The 19,799-nt window shown below is 47.1% G+C and overlaps 1 protein-coding gene across 1 annotated transcript in view; it reads left to right on the forward strand.

Moving 5' to 3' along the window:
• The first annotated feature begins 11,733 nt into the window (after positions 1-11,733).
• The window catches only part of LOC135530990 (WAS/WASL-interacting protein family member 1-like), a 29,648-nt gene continuing 21,582 nt past the window's right edge, over positions 11,734-19,799 (forward strand). The window contains 1 exon segment of the mRNA XM_064959151.1: positions 11,734-11,923. The gene's annotated coding sequence lies outside the window, so the exon portion shown is untranslated.

Below are 19,799 nucleotides of genomic sequence, written 5' to 3' on the forward strand. Positions count from 1 at the left end.
CTGCATGGAGATTACAGTGTAAAATATGGACATTCACGGCACTCGGCGTTGAGAAGGTGTCCCCCTGTCAGCTGTATGAGACTTGATGGATTGTGTTTAAGGAACGATGGTTAACCTACCCAACGAGGGGATTCCTTTATTTCTAACCATCCTTCCTCACGTGGCTCGAAGGATGCAGAGTATGTTGGTTTAACAAACTCTGCATAATGGCTCTGATTGGGAGCACTCTGGCACTCTTATGGCACTGTAGATGAGGGAGGTCACATTATGGCACTGTGGATGAGGGAGGTCACATTATGGCACTGTGGATGAGGGAGGTCACATTATGCACTGTGGATGAGGGACATTGTGGCACTGTGGATGAGGGAGGTCACATTATGGCACTGTGGATGGGGAGGTCACATTATGGCACTGTGGATGGGAGGTCACATTATGGCACTGTGGATGAGGGAGGTCACATTATGGCACTGTGGATGAGGGAGGTCACGTTATGGCACTGTGGATGAGGGAGGTCACAAGCATGGCACTGTGGATGAGGGAGGTCACAAGCAGCTGGTAGTGCATCTCGCTGTTGTTGCATGATCATTATTGACGATCAGAAGACCAGTTTGAATGAGTTTCTCAACGTTGATTTAGAAGTGGTCCTGTCTTGTGGATGGGCTGTTGCTTATTCAATAAAGATGACAGTGCAGGGGCTGCTGGGAAACTACATGATGTTCTATCTTGTCCGATGTTAGGGTTTTCTCTCCTCCTTCTGCCAAATGTCATCATGGTTCTATTTTTAGATTTGGTTAAATAGATGTGGACAATAAAATCTACTTCCAGATAAGCCTGTCTTTTTGTATTGTGTTTTTTTACATTGACAGGGACGGCATGAACTCTGGTTAGGAAAATATTTGTGCATGTCATTTTCTCCATTAAGAAGATAAACTGTGCGCCTGGGTCCTCTTTCTGTTGAATAAATTATTAAATGACCTTATTTTAACGTATTATTTTAGATTTTCCAGTAGTCAACACGTATCTGTTCTGTTCTCCTCTCATCGGTAAACGTCTTTATACACAGAACCAACGGTTCAAACTTGGACAAGATGCACATCTGGAAATATTGCATCACCGCAAAGGCCCCGGATTGGAGAGAGAGAAGCATTAAATTCTCCCAGTCGGTTTTACGAAAACAGTCTTTCGAGCGACATGACAAACACGACGCTCGAAGATTTGGACAGAAACGTAAGTTATAGAGGGATGGCAGATTGATAAAACATCAAATTGCACTCTTGATTGTATGCATGTAATTTAAAAGTTCCGGGTACAATGTGGAAATCCCGATGAAGCGGAAATCCTGAGCCAAAGTTGTGTTTACGGCGAAGGAGTGGCTCACACTGTCTCCAGAAGTAAGTCGATGTTTATGTTATGTTGAACTTGAGTACGAGATCGATTTTTCAAAGTTTTGGGATTCTCAATTATAATTACGCAAATAACTGAATTTCAAAACATGTTTGCAATGGATGGGATGGCAGCAGCAACACCTTGAGTGGTCACATCTGTTGGGACACCCTTGCTTATAAAACATTTTTTGAGGACAAATGGAAACATGGTAGCGTTATGTTATGATATCTCTGTTTTTATTTTTGTATTCAATTTGTCTTGAGTTGTAATCAGATGACATCATGCGTTATTCTCTGCTTGGTGGTTATGAAGTCTGCGTTGGCATGGATACTTGCACGATGAGAAGAAAAACAAGCCTAATCTGAGTTTTAAAGTCATTGAGTTATTGCTATACAGTAGCTTTCATTATGTAACCTGTGCTCGTGGATTTTGTGCAGCTCACACAGTCAGTCAGTATACCTCGTGTACACACACTACCGTAGAGTGCAGTAAACCAATATCTGTTTAAACTGTACCAAACCATGCAGCGTTTGGCTTTACGATTCCCATCACAGACAGCTTTATGACTTTTTATGGAGTCACTCGTCACTGTAGCCAAGGAATGTAGACTTTCCCACAGCTCTGAAATGTCATCTGAGCCATAGTGGACATTGACTCATTGACACGCAGACATACGTAGTACAAACAAACGGCGTGGACATTGACTCATTGACACGCAGACATACGTAGTACAAACAAACGGCGTGGACATTGACTCATTGACACGCTGACATACGTAGTACAAACAAACGGCGTGGACATTGACTCATTGACACGCTGACATACGTAGTACAAACAAACGGCGTGGACATTCCCAATATAGACAAACCTTTTTTTCTTTTTCAACATTTTTTGAAATATTTAAAAAAAAAATTGACCCCGTGGACATTGACTCATTGATCCAATTGGTAGTTACAGTCTTGTCTCAAACAAACTCCCATGGACATTGGGAAAGGTGAACGCTGACAGTTGTGCGTCCTCTGAAACACAACCCAGCCAAGCCCCACTATTGACAAGCCGCACTGCTTCCTGACTGGCGACTTTGTCAGCATGCACTACGCCCGGCCCCCCCACAATCGCTAAAGCGATGGGACAAGGACATTGCCGGCCAAACCCTCCCAGACGACGCGAGTTGACTACCTTTCACCAGGCCCACCTTCCACTTGTCCCATAGCTGCACCTTCCACCAGGCCCTTAGTAACTACCTTCCACCAGGCCCATAGTTACCTTCCACCAGGCCCATAGTACACTACCTTCCACCAGGCCCATAGTACACTACCTTCCAGACCCATAGTACACTACCTTCAGCCCGTACACTACCTTCCACCAGGCCCCCCACACTACCTTCCACCAGGCCCATGGGACAAGGACTTCCACCAGGCCCATAACACTACCTCCCAGGCCCATAGGCCACTACCTTTCACCAGGCCCATAGTACTACCTTCCACCAGGCCAATAGTACACTACCTTCCACCAGGCCCATAGTGGACTACCTTCACCAGGCCCATAGTACACTACCTTCACCAGGCCCATAGTACACTACCTTTCACCAGGCCCATAGTGGACTACCTTCCACCAGGCCCATAGTGGACTACCTTCCACCAGGCCCATAGTGGACTACCTTCCACCAGGCCCATAGTACACTACCCTCCACCAGGCCCATAGTACACTACCTTTCACCAGGCCCATAGTACACTACCTTTCACCAGGCCCATAGTACACTACCTTTCACCAGGCCCATAGTGGACTACCTTCCACCAGGCCCATAGTGCCACTACCTTCCACCAGGCCCATAGTGGACTACCTTTCACCAGGCCCATAGTGGACTACCTTTCACCAGGCCCATAGTGGACTACCTTTCACCAGGCCCATAGTACACTACCTTTCACCAGGCCCATAGTACACTACCTTTCACCAGGCCCATAGTACACTACCTTCCACCAGGCCCATAGTGGACTACCTTCCACCAGGCCCATAGTGGACTACCTTCCACCAGGCCCATAGTGGACTACCTTTCACCAGGCCCATAGTGGACTACCTTTCACCAGGCCCATAGTGCACTACCTTTCACCAGGCCCATAGTGCACTACCTTTCACCAGGCCCATAGTACACTACCTTTCACCAGGCCCATAGTGGACTACCTTTCACCAGGCCCATAGTGGACTACCTTTCACCAGGCCCATAGTGGACTACCTTTCACCAGGCCCATAGTGGACTACCTTTCACCAGGCCCATAGTGGACTACCTTCCACCAGGCCCATAGTACACTACCTTCCACCAGGCCCATAGTGGACTACCTTTCACCAGGCCCATAGTGGACTACCTTCCACCAGGCCCATAGTGGACTACCTTCCACCAGGCCCATAGTGGACTACCTTCCACCAGGCCCATAGTACACTACCTTCCACCAGGCCCATAGTACACTACCTTCCACCAGGCCCATAGTGGACTACCTTTCACCAGGCCCATAGTGCACTACCTTCCACCAGGCCCATAGTGCACTACCTTCCACCAGGCCCATAGTGGACTACCTTCCACCAGGCCCATAGTGGACTACCTTCCACCAGGCCCATAGTACACTACCTTCCACCAGGCCCATAGTACACTACCTTTCACCAGGCCCATAGTGGACTACCTTTCACCAGGCCCATAGTACACTACCTTTCACCAGGCCCATAGTGGACTACCTTCCACCAGGCCCATAGTGGACTACCTTTCACCAGGCCCATAGTGGACTACCTTTCACCAGGCCCATAGTGCACTACCTTTCACCAGGCCCATAGTGCACTACCTTTCACCAGGCCCATAGTACACTACCTTTCACCAGGCCCATAGTACACTACCTTTCACCAGGCCCATAGTGGACTCCCTTTCACCAGGCCCATAGTGGACTCCCTTTCACCAGGCCCATAGTGGACTCCCTTTCACCAGGCCCATAGTGGACTACCTTTCACCAGGCTCATAGTGGACTACCTTTCACCAGGCCCATAGTGGACTACCTTTCACCAGGCCCATAGTGGACTACCTTTCACCAGGCCCATAGTGGACTACCTTTCACCAGGCCCATAGTGGACTACCTTTCACCAGGCCCATAGTGGACTACCTTTCACCAGGCCCATAGTGGACTACCTTTCACCAGGCCCATAGTGGACTACCTTCCACCAGGCCCATAGTACACTACCTTCCACCAGGCCCATAGTACACTACCTTCCACCAGGCCCATAGTACACTACCTTCCACCAGGCCCATAGTACACTACCTTTCACCAGGCCCATAGTGGACTACCTTTCACCAGGCCCATAGTACACTACCTTCCACCAGGCCCATTTTACACTACCTTCCACCAGGCCCATTGTGGACTACCTTTCACCAGGCCCATAGTACACTACCTTTCACCAGGCCCATAGTACACTACCTTCCACCAGGCCCATTGTGGACTACCTTTCACCAGGCCCATAGTGGACTACCTTTCACCAGGCCCATAGTACACTACCTTTCACCAGGCCCATAGTACACTACCTTTCACCAGGTCCACCTTTCACCAGGCCCATAGTGGACTACCTTTCACCAGGCCCATAGTGGACTACCTTTCACCAGGCCCATAGTACACTACCTTTCACCAGGCCCATAGTACACTACCTTTCACCAGGCCCATAGTACACAACCTTTCACCAGGCCCATAGTGGACTACCTTTCACCAGGCCCATAGTACACTACCCTCCACCAGGCCCATAGTACACTACCTTTCACCAGGCCCATAGTACACTACCTTTCACCAGGCCCACCTTCCACCAGGCCCATAGTACACTACCTTTCACCAGGCCCATAGTAGACTACCTTTCACCAGGCCCATAGTGGACTACCTTCACCAGGCCCATAGTACACTACCTTTCACCAGGCCCATAGTACACTACCTTTCACCAGGCCCATAGTATACTACCTTTCACCAGGCCCATAGTATACTACCTTTCACCAGGCCCATAGTGGACTACCTTTCACCAGGCCCATAGTGGACTACCTTTCACCAGGCCCATAGTAGACTACCTTTCACCAGGCCCATAGTGGACTACCTTTCACCAGGCCCATAGTGGACTACCTTCCACCAGGCCCATAGTGGACTACCTTTCACCAGGCCCATAGTAGACTACCTTTCACCAGGCCCATAATGGACTACCTTTGATCAGAGCACTATGTAGTCGAAGTACTATAGTTCAACCTATGGGCCTTTGGCCAAAAGTAGTGCACTATGTAGGGAATATGGTTCCATTTGGGACGGAGACCCATACTGCTCGTTCTCCTGGTTACTGTCGTTATGGTGTTTCATGGAAAGGGACGAGGAAAGGTGCTCCATTATCAGTCAATACACATGCACGTACAGTAAACTCACTCACTCACCCACTCCAATCATTCAAACCTGGAATCCTAAACAAACTTTGTTGAACTGTGGTTTTAGTATTAACATTCCACAGTGGTAAACTGGAAAACATTGACCAGGCCTTGTGTTCTCTCGTTGCCTGGGGAACCTGCTTCAGAGTGATGTGTTCCCTAGAGGCCGTCCCTGGTCTGTTACAGTACTGAACCTGCTTCAGAGTGATGTGTTCCCTGGTCTGTTACAGTACTGAACCTGCTTCAGAGTGATGTGTTCCCTAGAGGCTGTCCCTGGTCTGTTACAGTACTGAACCTGCTTCAGAGTGATGTGTTCCCTAGAGGCCGTCCCTGGTCTGTTACAGTACTGAACCTGCTTCAGAGTGATGTGTTCCCTAGAGGCCGTCCCTGGTCTGTTACAGTACTGAACCTGCTTCAGAGTGATGTGTTCCCTAGAGGCCGTCCCTGGTCTGTTACAGTACTGAACCTGCTTCAGAGTGATGTGTTCCCTAGAGGCCGTCCCTGGTCTGTTACAGTACTGAACCTGCTTCAGAGTGATGTGTTCCCTAGAGGCTGTCCCTGGTCTGTTACAGTACTGAACCTGCTTCAGAGTGATGTGTTCCCTAGAGGCCGTCCCTGGTCTGTTACAGTACTGAACCTTGTTTGGAGTTGAGTCTTCCCTGGTCTGTTACAGTGCTCCCATTCCTCATACCAGGAGGTAAGCAGACAAACTGGTCTGAGCATTGTGGATGGACAGCTGGAGGGTAACTGCATGTTTCAGAGATCTACTGTAAATGGCAAGATGTTTGTCTCCAGAGCTATAACACAGAGTTTTAAAATGTCTTCATGTAATCTCTGGCTATGAGAGCGAGTCTCTCGTCCTGCAATAGACAGGTCTGCAGAGAAGAGAGGAAGCTTCCTTCACTTCCTGTGTAACCAACCCACGTGACCAACTCCGCTCAAGCACATGGCGGCGAGGGTGTTTGTGGGCGATATTCGTATTCACTTCAGCTTCCTGATAGTATGAACAAGGAGGCAGTAACATTAATACTCACAAGGCATACTTGTACACTGAGCATACAAAACATTAAGAACGTGACAGATTGACCAAGTGAATCCAATCTATGATCCCTTATTGATGTCACTAGTTAAATCCACTTCAATCAGTGTAGATGAAGAGGAGGAAGGGTTAAACAAGGATGTTTTTAAAGCCCTGAGACAGTTGAGACATGGACTGTGTACCATTCAGAGGGTGAATGGCCAAGGTAGAAGATGTGTCTTTGAACAGGGTATGCTAGGAGGTGCCAGGTGATACCAGTTTGTGTCAAGAACTGCAACGCTGCTGGGGTTTTCACACTCAACAGTTTCCTGTGTGTATCAAGAATGGTCCACCACTCAAAGGACGTCCAGCCAACTTGACGCAACTGTGGGAAGCATTAGAGTCAATATGGTCCAGCATCTCTGTGGAACACTTTCTACACCTTGTAGAGTCCAGGCCCCAACACATTGAGGGGACAAGTATGTAAGGTGTTCTTAATGTTTGGTATAGTCAGCATTAGTAAGGTGTTCTTAATGTTTGGTAGAGTCAGCATTAGTAAGGTGTTCTTAATGTTTGGTAGAGTCAGCATTAGTAAGGTGTTCTTAATGTTTGGTAGAGTCAGCATTAGTAAGGTGTTCTTAATGTTTGGTAGAGAGTCAGCATTAGTAAGGTGTTCTTAATGTTTGGTAGAGTCAGCATTAGTAAGGTGTTCTTAATGTTTGGTAGAGTCAGCATTAGTAAGGTGTTCTTAATGTTTGGTAGAGTCAGCATTAGTAAGGTGTTCTTAATGTTTGGTAGAGTCAGCATTAGTAAGGTGTTCTTAATGTTTGGTAGAGTCAGCATTAGTAAGGTGTTCTTAATGTTTGGTAGAGAGTCAGCATTAGTAAGGTGTTCTTAATGTTTGGTAGAGTCAGCATTAGTAAGGTGTTCTTAATGTTTGGTAGAGTCAGCATTAGTAAGGTGTGCTTAATGTTTGGTAGAGTCAGCATTAGTAAGGTGTTCTTAATGTTTGGTAGAGTCAGCATTAGTAAGGTGTTCTTAATGTTTGGTAGAGTCAGCATTAGTAAGGTGTTCTTAATGTTTGGTAGAGTCAGCATTAGTAAGGTGTTCTTAATGTTTGGTAGAGTCAGCATTAGTAAGGTGTTCTTAATGTTTGGTAGAGAGTCAGCATTAGTAAGGTGTTCTTAATGTTTGGTAGAGTCAGCATTAGTAAGGTGTTCTTAATGTTTGGTAGAGAGTCAGCATTAGTAAGGTGTTCTTAATGTTTGGTAGAGTCAGCATTAGTAAGGTGTTCTTAATGTTTGGTAGAGTCAGCATTAGTAAGGTGTTCTTAATGTTTGGTAGAGTCAGCATTAGTTAGGTGTTCTTAATGTTTGGTAGAGTCAGCATTAGTAAGGTGTTCTTAATGTTTGGTAGAGTCAGCATTAGTAAGGTGTTCTTAATGTTTGGTAGAGTCAGCATTAGTAAGGTGTTCTTAATGTTTGGTAGAGTCACCATTAGTAAGGTGTTCTTAATGTTTGGTAGAGTCAGCATTAGTAAGGTGTTCTTAATGTTTGGTAGAGTCAGCATTAGCAGGTGTTCTTAATGTTTGGTAAAGTCAGCATTAGTAAGGTGTTCTTAATGTTTGGTATAGTCAGCATTAGTAAGGTGTTCTTAATGTTTGGTATAGAGTCAGCATTAGTAAGGTGTTCTTAATGTGGTAGAGTCAGCATTAGTAAGGTGTTCTTAATGTTTGGTAGAGTCAGCATTAGTAAGGTGTGCTTAATGTTTGGAGAGAGAGTCAGCATTAGTAAGGTGTTCTTAATGTTTGGTAGAGTCAGCATTAGTAAGGTGTTCTTAATGTTTGGTAGAGTCAGCATTAGTAAGGTGTTCTTAATGTTTGGTAGAGTCAGCATTAGTAAGGTGTTCTTAATGTTTGGTAGAGTCAGCATTAGTAAGGTGTTCTTAATGTTTGGTAGAGTCAGCATTAGTAAGGTGTTCTTAATGTTTGGTAGAGTCAGCATTAGTAAGGTGTTCTTAATGTTTGGTAGAGTCAGCATTAGTAAGGTGTTCTTAATGTTTGGTAGAGAGTCAGCATTAGTAAGGTGTTCTTAATGTTTGGTAGAGAGTCAGCATTAGTAAGGTGTTCTTAATGTTTGGTAGAGTCAGCATTAGTAAGGTGTGCTTAATGTTTGGTAGAGTCAGCATTAGTAAGGTGTTCTTAATGTTTGGTAGAGTCAGCATTAGTAAGGTGTTCTTAATGTTTGGTAGAGTCAGCATTAGTAAGGTGTTCTTAATGTTTGGTAGAGTCAGCATTAGTAAGGTGTTCTTAATGTTTGGTAGAGAGTCAGCATTAGTAAGGTGTTCTTAATGTTTGGTAGAGAGTCAGCATTAGTAAGGTGTTCTTAATGTTTGGTAGAGAGTCAGCATTAGTAAGGTGTTCTTAATGTTTGGTAGAGTCAGCATTAGTAAGGTGTTCTTAATGTTTGGTAGAGAGTCAGCATTAGTAAGGTGTTCTTAATGTTTGGTAGAGTCAGCATTAGTAAGGTGTTCTTAATGTTTGGTAGAGTCAGCATTAGTTAGGTGTTCTTAATGTTTGGTAGAGTCAGCATTAGTAAGGTGTTCTTAATGTTTGGTAGAGTCAGCATTAGTAAGGTGTTCTTAATGTTTGGTAGAGTCAGCATTAGTAAGGTGTTCTTAATGTTTGTCAGCATTAGAGGTGTTCTTAATGTTTGGTAGAGTCATTCAGCATTAGTAGGTGTTCTTAATGTTTGGGTCAGCATTAGTAAGGTGTTCTTAATGTTTGGTAGAGTCAGCATTAGTAGGTGTTCTGGTCAGATGTAAGGTGTTCTTAATGTTTGGTATAGTCAGCATTAGTAAGGTGTTCTAGAGTCAGCATTAGTAAGGTGTTCTTAATGTTTGGTAGAGTCAGCATTAGTTAGGTGTTCTTAATGTTTGGTAGAGTCAGCATTAGTAAGGTGTTCTTAATGTTTGGTAGAGTCATTGCAGCATACTTGTATAGTACAGACTTTTGTGCATTGTTGGATGGAGAAGTAGATGTAGAGGGTACAGTATCTGGAGATGTAGAGGGTACAGTATCTGGAGATGTAGAGGGTACGGTATCTGGAGATGTAGAGGGTACGGTATCTGGAGATGTAGAGGGTACGGTATCTGGAGATGTAGAGGGTACGGTATCTGGAGATGTAGAGGGTACGGTATCTGGAGATGTAGAGGGTACGGTATCTGGAGATGTAGAGGGTACGGTATCTGGAGATGTAGAGGGTACGGTATCTGGAGATGTAGAGGGTACGGTATCTGGAGATGTAGAGGGTACGGTATCTGGAGATGTAGAGGGTACGGTATCTGGAGATGTAGAGGGTACGGTATCTGGAGATGTAGAGGGTACGGTATCTGGAGATGTAGAGGGTACGGTATCTGGAGATGTAGAGGGTACGGTATCTGGAGATGTAGAGGGTACGGTATCTGGAGATGTAGAGGGTACGGTATCTGGAGATGTAGAGGGTACGGTATCTGGAGATGTAGAGGGTACGGTATCTGGAGATGTAGAGGGTACGGTATCTGGAGATGTAGAGGGTACGGTATCTGGAGATGTAGAGGGTACGGTATCTGGAGATGTAGAGGGTACGGTATCTGGAGATGTAGAGGGTACGGTATCTGGAGATGATGTAGAGAGGGTACGGTATCTGGAGATGTAGAGGGTACGGTATCTGGAGATGTAGAGGGTACGGTATCTGGAGATGTAGAGGGTACGGTATCTGGAGATGTAGAGGGTACAGTATCTGGAGATGTAGAGGAGATCTGGAGATGTAGAGGGTACAGTATCTGGAGATGTAGAGGGTACAGTATCTGGAGATGTAGAGGGTACAGTATCTGGAGATGTAGAGGGTACGGTATCTGGAGATGTAGAGGGTACGGTATCTGGAGATGTAGAGGGTACGGTATCTGGAGATGTAGAGGGTACGGTATCTGGAGATGTAGAGGAGATCTGGAGATGTAGAGGGTACAGTATCTGGAGATGTAGAGGGTACAGTATCTGGAGATGTAGAGGAGATCTGGAGATGTAGAGGGTACAGTATCTGGAGATGTAGAGGGTACAGTATCTGGAGATGTAGAGGGTACAGTATCTGGAGATGTAGAGGGTACAGTATCTGGAGATGTAGAGGGTACAGTATCTGGAGATGAAGAGGGTACAGTATCTGGAGATGTAGAGGGTACGGTATCTGGAGATGTAGAGGGTACAGTATCTGGAGATGTAGAGGGTACAGTATCTGGAGATGTAGAGGGTACGGTATCTGGAGATGTAGAGGGTACGGTATCTGGAGATGTAGAGGGTACAGTATCTGGAGATGTAGAGGGTACGGTATCTGGAGATGTAGAGGGTACGGTATCTGGAGATGTAGAGGGTACAGTATCTGGAGATGTAGAGGGTACAGTATCTGGAGATGTAGAGGGTACAGTATCTGGAGATGTAGAGGGTACAGTATCTGGAGATGTAGAGGGTACAGTATCTGGAGATGTAGAGGGTATAGTATCTGGAGATGTAGAGGAGGGTACGGTATCTGGAGATGTAGAGGAGGGTACGGTATCTGGAGATGTAGAGGAGGGTACGGTATCTGGAGATGTAGAGGGTACAGTATCTGGAGATGTAGAGGGTACAGAATCTGGAGATGTAGAGGGTATAGTATCTGGAGATGTAGAGGGTATAGTATCTGTGTGTCAAGGAGTTGTTTGGACTGTGACTGTATCTGCAAACTGTATCAAATTGGCATCTGAGTCAAAGCATTAGCCTACACAATGCAAGGGGGGGGGTCACGCGTGTGTGTGACAGAGCGAGCGTGAGCGTGTGTGTAAGGCTGCTGACTGAGTTGAAAGAGAGGAAGTATGACTGAAAGCTGAACACAGGAAGTGGCTCTGACTCTGAGTAAAGCTATTTTAGCAGGAGAGGAGAGCTCTCTCTCTCTTGACAGCAGCTCTCTGAGGAGAGGAGGGTCTTCAATCTGCATCAGAGGACAGACTTCAGTGAGAGAGAGGAGCGAAGAAGAAGCAGCCTGTGATGCTCACATGACAGTGTGACTGAGACCACTAGATGAGAGGTGAGGTTTTGACTTTCACAGGAGAGGACAAACTGAGAGGGAGGGGGGGGAGGGAGGGAGGAGAGAGAGGAGAGAGAGGAGAGAGAGAGAGAGAGAGAGACTGCTGCTCAGCTCAGACTGTGTGACTGTGAGAGAGAGAGAGATAGAAACTGCTGCTCAGCTCAGACTGTGTGACTGTGAGAGAGAGCCTAGATGAGAGGATTTGTAGCTTTCACACCTCTGTCTCTCTCTCTCTCTGTCTCTCTCTCTCTGTCAGTTCATGACACAGCAAGTTGAGGAAGTGATATACAGTAACATGGGGTTGGACTGAATGTGGAACTGTGACTTCTCCAATGTGTTAGGAGGGGAACCAAATTAAGGAAGCTACCTATCGCTGTAACTTTGCCCGTTCTCTGGAAGAATCATTTCGAGAGCTACCTTAGAGAGTGAATTTGCAGTCACCTTTTTGGGCACAACTTCCGTGAGTAGATGTAATAATTGTTTAATATATTGTGGTAATCCATTTGATACATTCATACAATATATGATATGTTTCCATAGTCTTCGCTCAGCTCCTGTTCTTTCTCTTCTGACAGTTGAGATTTCTCCTCAGATTTCTCCTCTGTGTTGGTGTTCTGACAGCTGTTTAATGGAGGAAAAGGGAACCATTGTAGTGTGAATTTAACTTGCGACTTTGTTTCCTGTCTTCCTGGGGAACATTAGTGGCTGCACTTTGCCAGAAATGCTGTTGATGTTGGCAGAACGGTCTTTAAAGGGATAGTTTGGGGTTTTGGCAACGAGGTCCTTTATCTCCTTCCCCAGAGTCAGTTAATGTATGTAATTCTGTCCTTGAGCTGTTCTTGTCTAATGATCTGTATTATGTGTCATGCTCTGTGTGGACCCCAGGAAGAGTAGCTGCTGCTTTTGCAACAGCTAACGGTCTGCTGTTAACGTGCTCTGTGAGATAGACATGAGTGCCTGGAACCCCCTTCTATGTATAATACTGTATGTTTTCTTCAATTTGTTCTGGACCTGGGAACTGTGAAGTGCAATGACTGGAAGTCAATGGGAACAGCTATCATGGTCGCGGAACTACCTTTACTTTCTTCACACTCGACGCAGAGACAGAAAAATGGTGTCCACGAGTTCCTCCGACTCTGGGGAAGAAATCCCCAAACTATCCCTGTTTTCAATCGTTAGACCAGTGGTCACCTACCGGTCGATCGCCATCTCCAAGGCATTCCTAGTTGATCTCCCAAGGCATTCCTAGTTGATCTCCAAGCCATTCCTAGTTGATCTCCCAAGGCATTCCTAGTTGATCTCCAAGGCATTCCTAGTTGATCTCCAAGGCATTCCTAGTTGATCTCCCAAGGCATTCCTAGTTGATCTCCCAAGGCATTCCTAGTTGATCTCCCAAGGCATTCCTAGTTGATCCCCAAGGCATTCCTAGTTGATCTCCAAGGCATTCCTAGTTGATCTCCAAGGCATTCCTAGTTGATCTCCAAGGCATTCCTAGTTGATCTCCAAGGCATTCCTAGTTGATCTCCCAAGGCATTCCTAGTTGATCTCCCAAGGCATTCCTAGTTGATCTCCCAAGGCATTCCTAGTTGATCTCCCAAGGCATTCCTAGTTGATCTCCCAAGGCATTCCTAGTTGATCTCCCAAGGCATTCCTAGTTGATCTCCCAAGGCATTCCTAGTTGATCTCCCAAGGCATTCCTAGTTGATCCCCAAGGCATTCCTAGTTGATCTCCAAGGCATTCCTAGTTGATCTCCAAGGCATTCCTAGTTGATCTCCCAAGGCATCCTAGTTGATCTCCAAGGCATTCCTAGTTGAGGCATTCCTAGTTGATCTCCAAGGCATTCCTAGTTGATCTCCAAGGCATTCCTAGTTGATCTCCCAAGGCATTCCTAGTTGATCTCCCAAGGCATTCCTAGTTGATCTCCCAAGGCATTCCTAGTTGATCTCCCAAGGCATTCCTAGTTGACCTCCCAAGGCATTCCTAGTTGATCTCCCAAGGCATTCCTAGTTGATCTCCCAAGGCATTCCTAGTTGATCTCCCAAGGCATTCCTAGTTGATCTCCCAAGGCATTCCTAGTTGATCACGCCGGGATGATGAATGAAGTGCACCTTGATTGCCTTCCATTTTGAACCATTTCATGTGTCTGAAGGGAGAACTCCGCCTACCCGGCAGGCCCAGAGGGCAAATCAAGTGAACCTATAGGCCAACCACTGGCCAATCAGATAGCTCAGACTACAGTGTCTGTCCAGTTTCCTCGAGCCATAGACTGTAAAAGAAGAGACTGTAAAAAGAAGCCTTGAACGCACAGCAAAGTTGATAATGTGAGATTTGAAAACTTTTAAAAACCATCACTAGAGAAAGACTCAACGAATACAGCAAAGAGATGCAGTTTTTATGAATAAATTAATGTTTAATTTGGTATTCAGCACCGTCAACACTCTGTTCAACACTTTTTTATAAGCCATAAAATATGTCTTCTCCCTACTTCCACTCGCGCTACAACCAGCATCGAAGCTGCAATGAATGTATATAGCAAAGTGTTTCCAGGAAGCTTGCGTTGTTATGGTCGTTGGGGTAACAACAGGAACTGGTGCAGGAGGCAGAAAGAATGGGGTAACAACAGGAACTGGTGCAGGAGGCAGAAAGAATGAGGTAACAACAGGAACTGGTGCAGGAGGCAGAAAGAATGAGGTAACAACAGGAACTGGTGCAGGAGGCAGAAAGAATGGGGTAACAACAGGAACTGGTGCAGGAGGCAGAAAGAATGGGGTAACAACAGGAACTGGTGCAGGAGGCAGAAAGAATGGGGTAACAACAGGAACTGGTGCAGGAGGCAGAAAGAATGGGGTAACAACAGGAACTGGTGCAGGAGGCAGAAAGAATGAGACTCAGAGCTGCAATACGTCACTTTTTAGGTGACCCGACCAAATTTACATAGAAACGTGTTTATATAGATCTGTCTCATTGCAAGCAAGTCTAAGAAGCAGTAGATCTGTTCTATGTGCTCTATTTCGTCCCGTTCTTAAGTTTCGTTTTTTTGCGTCTTTTACTTGTGGTTTTGTACACCAGCTTCAAACAGCTGAAAATATAACATTTTTGTTTATGGAAAAGATATTTCACAGCGGTTTAGACGATACAATGATTCTCTACACTATACTTCCTTGTTTTGTCACATAAACTGAAAGAACTATTAGAATTTTAACAACCAGGAAATGGTGGAGTGATTTCTGCATAGTGCATCTTTTTAAAGTTTCGTCATCAGCAGGAGGACTACCTTTTCTCAGAGGAGAGAGGGTGAGTCAGGTGAGAGGCAGGTGACTGCAGCTCCCTCAGACTGACCATCAGATGCAGGCCATCAGTCCAGTACAGCAAAGAGGAAGTAAATGATTACGATCACTCAGCTGTGCCTCACTAGTAATACAACCAATCATCTATTACCAGTGTGGTCATATACAGTACCTCAAATGTTGAAATAGTTTCTAAATGGAAGAACAACATTGGTAGGGCAAATCAAGCATAGACAATATGTAGGGATAATGTATTGGGCCTGTAGCCTACTGAACAAACCTCATTGTTACAGAACTGTGTTTAACTGCTTCATGTTGCATAGACTTATGTTTTTGGAGTTATGTTTAAAAAAACAACAGAGCGGTAGATCTCTGAGCGGTAGATCTCTGAGCGGTAGATCTCTGAGCGGTAGATCTCGGCTTTCACTTTGACTCAAAGTGATCTTGACTCAGAAAAGTTTGATGACCTCTACCTTAGATTTACATTTACATTTAAGTCATTTAGCAGACGCTCTTATCCAGAGCGACTTACAATTACCTCAGTGTGGAAGTTGTGGGAAGTGGCCTTCCTCTTCCCTTATTCTAGGAACGTCTGGTAATGTACTACAGGGGTTTATTTAAAGTCTCCCCTGTGTGGGTCAGCATTGCCACATAACTCTACTCTAGCTAACGTCCCATACAGGATGTTAGCTTAGCTACTCAGCATGGTTTCTCTCTGCCCGGACACACACACACACACACACACACACACACACACACACACACACACACACACACACACACACACACACACACACACACACACTGCTGTATTATACAGTCCAGTCCTGTGAGAGAAGCGTCCAGCCTCCTACCTAGTCCCACCCACATCCCTGTGAGGTACAACGGGGCCCGTGAGGGGGGGGAGGGGTGATGTTTTTGGCAGTGCCACCGGATGTCCTCTACTCTGCACTGCCACTATGGTCGATCTCTCCGGTGTTGCTGTTCCTTTAACAACTGTTGTCATAAACGTTTTGAGAATACTTTTGCTGAATCAAAGTAGAACCATAATGGCGTGTGAACGGTGGTGTTGTTGTCTCCAGGCTGTTTATTCACCTCTATAACTGCTAGTGGTGTTGTTGTCTCCAGTCTGTTTATTCACCTCTATAACTGCTAGCGGTGTTGTTGTCTCCAGGCTGTTTATTCACCTCTATAACTGCTAGCGGTGTTGTTGTCTGCAGGCTGTTTATTCACCTCTATAACTTCTAGTGGTGTTGTTGCCTCCAGGCAGTTTATTCACCTCTATAACTGCTAGCGGTGTTGTTGTCTGCAGGCTGTTTATTCACCTCTATAACTGCTAGCGGTGGCGTGTGTGTTTTTACTAAGTGTCTCTGCTGCTAACCCTGATGAGGTACCTATCTGCGCGGGGGGTTGTCGGGAGGATCAAAGAGCAGCAGCCATTTTAACAGCGTCTAAACTGAAGCATGTGTGTTCTACTTGTGCTATTTCAAAGTGTCCACAGTCCCACAGGAGGAGTCATGAGTCAGCTAGCAGCAGCCCACCCCCACCCTGACCAGGCTCCAGTCCAACCCCAACCCATCACTGACCAGGCTCCAGTCCAACCCTGACCCATCACTGACCAGGCTCCAGTCCAACCCCATCATTGACCAGGCTCCAGTCCAACCCCAACCCATCACTGACCAGGCTCCAGTCTAACCCCATCACTGACCAGGCTCCAGTCCAACCCCACCCTGACCAGGCTCCAGTCCAACCCCTCCCTGACCTGGCTCCAGTCCAACCCCATCACTGACCAGGCTCCAGTCCAACCCAACCCATCACTGACCAGGCTCCAGTCCAAACCCATCACTGACCAGGCTCCAGTCCAACCCCATCACTGACCAGGCTCCAGTCCAACCCCATCACTGACCAGGCTCCAGTCCAAACCCATCACTGACCAGGCTCCAGTCCAAACCCATCACTGACCAGGCTCCAGTCCAAACCCATCACTGACCAGGCTCCAGTCCAACCCCATCGCTGACCAGACTCCAGTCCAACCCCATCACTGACCAGGCTCCAGTCCAACCCTGACCAGGCTCCAGTCCAACCCTGACCCATCACTGATCAGGCTCCAGTCCAACCCCATCACTGACCAGGCTCCAGTCCAACCCCATCACTGATCAGGCTCCAGTCCAACCCCATCACTGACCAGGCTCCAGTCCAAACCCATCACTGACCAGGCTCCAGTCCAACCCCATCACTGACCAGGCTCCAGTCCAACCCCATCACTGACCAGGCTCCAGTCCAACTGAATCACTGACCAGGCTCCAGTCCAACCGCATCACTGACCAGGCTCCAGTCCAACCCCATCACTGACCAGGCTCCAGTCCAACCCCATCACTGACCAGGCTCCAGTCCAACCCCATCACTGACCAGGCTCCAGTCCAACCCCATCACTGACCAGGCTCCAGTCCAACCGCATCACTGACCAGGCTCCAGTCCAACCCCATCACTGACCAGGCTCCAGTCCAACCCCATCACTGACCAGGCTCCAGTCCAACCCCAACCCATCACTGACCAGGCTCCAGTCCAACTCCAACCCATCACTGACCAGGCTTCATTCCAACCCCAACCCATCACTGACCAGGCTCCATTCCAACCCCAACCCATCACTGACCAGGCTCCAGTCCAACCCCAACCCATCACTGACCAGGCTCCAGTCCAACCCCAACCCATCACTGACCAGGCTCCAGTCCAACCCCAACCCATCACTGACCAGGCTCCAGTCCAACCCCAACCCATCACTGACCAGGCTCCAGTCCAACCCCAACCCATCACTGACCAGGCTCCAGTCCAACCCCAACCCATCACTGACCAGGCTCCAGTCCAACCCCAACCCATCACTGACCAGGCTCCAGTCCAACCCCAACCCATCACTGACCAGGCTCCAGTCCAACCCCAACCCATCACTGACCAGGCTCCAGTCCAACCCCAACCCATCACTGACCAGGCTCCAGTCCAACCCCAACCCATCACTGACCAGGCTCCAGTCCAACCCCAACCCATCACTGACCAGGCTCCAGTCCAACCCCAACCCATCACTGACCAGGCTCCAGTCCAACCCCAACCCATCACTGACCAGGCTCCAGTCCAACCCCAACCCATCACTGACCAGGCTCCAGTCCAACCCCATCACTGACCAGGCTCCAGTCCAACCCCAACCCATCACTGACCAGGCTCCAGTCCAACCCCAACCCATCACTGACCAGGCTCCAGTCCAACCCCAACCCATCACTGACCAGGCTCCAGCCCAACCCATCACTGACCAGGCTCCAGTCCAACCCTGACCAGGCTCTGGCCCAACCCCAACCCATCACTGACCAGGCTCCAGTCCAACCCTGACCAGGCTCTGGCCCAACCAATCACTGACCAGGCTCCAGTCCAACCCTGACCAGGCTCTGGCCCAACCCAAACCCTGGACGCAATGTTTACTCTCTAGACAGTGTATGTCTCTCTGGGTCAACCCTTTCAGCAGGAGAAACCTTAGCCTGGAATCCGCTCTGAAGATCTCTCAGCAGGAGAAACCTTAGCCTGGAATCCCCTCTGAAGATCTCTCAGCAGGAGAAACCTTAGCCTGGAATCCCCTCTGAAGATCTCTCAGCAGGAGAAACCTTAGCCTGGAATCCCCTCTGAAGATCTCTCAGCAGGAGAAACCTTAGCCTGGAATCCCCTCTGAAGATCTCTCAGCAGGAGAAACCTTAGCCTGGAATCCCCTCTGAAGATCTCTCAGCAGGAGAAACCTTAGCCTGGAATCCCTTCTGAAGATCTCTCAGCAGGATAAACCTTAGCTTGGAATCCCTTCTGAAGATCTCTCAGCAGGAGAAACCTTAGCCTGGAATCCCTTCTGAAGATCTCTCAGCAGGATAAACCTTAGCCTGGAATCCCTTCTGAAGATCTCTCTGCAGGATAAACCTTAGCCTGGAATCCCTTCTGAAGATCTCTCAGCAGGAGAAACCTTAGCCTGGAATCCCTTCTGAAGATCTCTCAGCAGGATAAACCTTAGCCTGGAATCCCCTCTGAAGATCTCTCAGCAGGAGAAACCTTAGCCTGGAATATCATTCTGACTAGTGGTAGTTTCAAATCAAATCAAAGTTTATTTGTCACGTGCGCCGAATACAACAGGTGTAGACACCTTACAGTGAAATGCTGAATACAACAGGTGTAGACACCTTACAGTGAAATGCTGAATTCAACAGGTGTAGACACCTTACAGTGAAATGCTGAATACAACAGGTGTAGACACCTTACAGTGAAATGCTGAATACAACAGGTGTAGACACCTTACAGTGAAATGCTGAATACAACAGGTGTAGACAGCTTACAGTGAAATGCTGAATACAACAGGTGTAGACAGCTTACAGTGAAATGCTGAATACAACAGGTGTAGACACCTTACAGTGAAATGCTGAATACAACAGGTGTAGACACCTTACAGTGAAATGCTGAATACAACAGGTGTAGACAGCTTACAGTGAAATGCTGAATACAACAGGTGTAGACACCTTACAGTGAAATGCTGAATACAACAGGTGTAGGTAGACCTTACAGTGAA

The sequence above is a fragment of the Oncorhynchus masou genome, unplaced genomic scaffold (genome assembly GCF_036934945.1).
Source record: "Oncorhynchus masou masou isolate Uvic2021 unplaced genomic scaffold, UVic_Omas_1.1 unplaced_scaffold_1477, whole genome shotgun sequence".
Classification (NCBI taxonomy): domain Eukaryota; kingdom Metazoa; phylum Chordata; class Actinopteri; order Salmoniformes; family Salmonidae; genus Oncorhynchus; species Oncorhynchus masou.